This window comes from Pelophylax lessonae (assembly GCF_965119305.1).
Source record: "Pelophylax lessonae genome assembly, chromosome: 5".
Classification (NCBI taxonomy): domain Eukaryota; kingdom Metazoa; phylum Chordata; class Amphibia; order Anura; family Ranidae; genus Pelophylax; species Pelophylax lessonae.
This window is the reverse complement of record NC_138772.1, coordinates 335,393-338,302: the sequence shown is the minus strand read 5'-3', so window position 1 is coordinate 338,302 and position 2,910 is coordinate 335,393.

The following is a 2,910-nucleotide window of genomic DNA, read 5'->3' as shown; positions in this document are numbered from 1 at the left end:
CATACTTCACTATGTGCGCCTCCATTTGTATCTTTGGAGGAACACCAATGTTTAATACTTGGGGTATATGAAGTTGACTGAGTCCATGGTCCTGTCTGAATATTCCGTGGAGGATTGGAGGAAGATTTGGTGCGGGTTTTTCTTGATGACCATTTACACTTCATGCTTGGCGGACCTTCCTTAACAGGGGGTCTAAATTTCTGGTAAGGAGACAACCATTCATTTTTTGCACGTGGTGATCGTCAGGAATATATTTGCACGATTGGTGTTGGAATATACGAGCACATCTTTCTACACCTGAATAATCAGCCTCAGACGGACTTTATGGACTCTGTTTATTTTCTTTCAGATCTAGGGTTTCTCTTCAGGTGGCGCTGTACTTAAACATTATTACAAGCGTTTATTACTATCATCAGATCTGAGGAATGTATTTTATCTCTCATAAAAGTTAAAATATTAGTGGCAGAGAGATGAAAATAATTCCTTCTTATAGCTCACGTGTTGGGCTACAAGTACATGTAAATCTGTGTCTGTAGTGTGTGTCGAATCCTAGAAAATTGCAAAAAAACGTTCTATGGCGCCTGATTGCGGCAGGCAGGCAGTGTTTAGTACTGTCGCGATCAGACCGATGCGCTGGTGTCAGAATTCCTATCCCTGACCCATCGGTCAGCGCCGTTCTGGGCTAATTCATCTCTGGTCAGTTCAGAACACAAAACCTCCTGTGGGCTGAGACGGGGACAACCCCCTGGGGTTGATTGGCCAAGGGCTAAAGTCCAGCCCAGATTCATATTCCAATAAATTGGGAAACCTGAGATTGGTTCATTGTTCTTCCTTGAAGCCAGTTCTGAACTGAGGAGTTCCCGCACAATTTCCGGCATGCTTCTGCCAACGGGATAAGCTTCGGTAAAGTTTATTTCTGTTTTATTCCTTTTTATTTTCATAGTAAATTGCCAATTGTGTGTCTTTTTATCTTTTTGTGTATTTTTTTGTAACTCCTTTTGCTTTGTATATATTTCTTATGCACTGCCCACTTATGGGATATTAAATTATAAAATTAATAAGTGACTTCTGTGTACTAAGCTAGGACTCATATCTCTGAAGAAATTGTTGCATTTTATTGCCTAATTGCTTGGTCTACGCTACATGCCAATCTGTATGCAATTGCACTGTGTGTTGGCAGATTGCATGCAGATTGTAAACCAGATGGAGATCTGCGTGTGTGTGGTGTCCCAGCAGACCAGTCTGCGGACAAACTGTTGGGTGGTGGCAGGCTATCGTTTGTGGTGTGTGGGTGTGGGGACAGTGGGAAGAGTGATTAACACCGGGGTTCTAGCTTGTAGGATAGCTGGAGGAATCCTAGTAGTGTGTGGTAATTGCTAGACTGCTCCCCAACCCTTAGAGTGCACCAGATTGTATGTAAGATTTGTGTGTGGTCAGCCAGCTGGATTGGAGTGGAGTCTCCCTCTAGTGGTGACCAAAGGCAGTGCAGGCTGTGAAAGTATCACAGTCAATCTTATTACTTAGTAGGAATTTTCCCTTATTCCCGTATAAATCCCAGTCACGAAACCACGTCTCGGTTAGCTAGTCGCCGTGGGCGTGGTCGAATCGTGACAGATCAGGTATGAAGAAATAATGTCAAGTACAAATGCTTTCAAATATACACTCACCCCCCCCCCCCCCATTCACTCCCCGCTCACTTTATTAGGTACACCTTGCTAATAACGGGTTGGACCCCCTTTTGCCTTCATTCTTGGTGGCATAGATACAACAAGGTGCGGGAAACTTTCCTCAGAGATTTTGCTCCATAGTGACATGATAACATCACACAGTTGCTGCAGATTTGTCGGCTGCACATCCATGATACCAATCTCCACCACATCCCAAAGGTGCTGGCTATTGGGGGGGGGGTCTACTCCCCATGAATGTCCTTGTTCTGGATTGGGATGTCTGATAAGCTCATCTGTGGGATGGTCAGGGGGTCATGTAGTGTATATGAGAGCAGATGATAAATGATACATAAGCCAGATATATATGGAAATTGGTGTTGGGATTGTAGCCGGGGGGGGGGGGGGGAATTCTAGTGGGGAGGGATTGTAGCAGGGAGGGATTGTAGTGGAGGAGGGGGGATTGTAGCGGGGAGGGATTGTAGTGGGGAGGGGGGGGATTGTAGCAGGGAGGGATTGTAGTGGGGGGGGGGATTGTAGCGGGGAGGGATTGTAGTGGGGAGGGGGGGGATTGTAGCAGGGAGGGATTGTAGTGGGGGGGGATTGTAGCGGGGAGGTATTGTAGTGGGGGGGGATTGTAGCGGGGAGGGATTGTAGAGGGGAGGGGGGGATTGTAGCGGGGAGGGATTGTAGAGGGGAGGGGGGGGGGATTGTAGCGGGGAGGGATTGTAGTGGGGGGGGGATTGTAGCGGGGAGGGATTGTAGTGGGGGGGGGATTGTAGCGGGGAGGGATTGTAGTGGGGGGGGATTGTAGCGGGGAGGGATTGTAGTGGGGGCTGATTGAAATGGTGGCATGCAACCGCGCCAACCTAACCCAGAAAACTGAGGCTGACCACTCACATTGCAATCTAATTGTACAATCCCTTTTAGATCTACGGAAGGGCCGGCCTGATTGAAGACCATCAGACTGCTGAGGTAGGCCCAGAATTTAATGGTTTGTAACTCTAAAGGGCATCGTACGGAGATTGGCCAACTTAACCCTTAAAGTGAACTAAGTCCCATAGACTAACTCTAAAGTGATGGAGGCCATCTTCTGATGGTGATACGTATTATCCAAAAATAAACTGCTGCCGTTCCCTCGTCTTCATCTATTTGGCCATTTGTTCTAATAAAAGCTGATTGAAATGTTGGCATGCAACCACGCCAACCTAACCCAGAAAACTGAGGCTGACCACTCACATTGTAA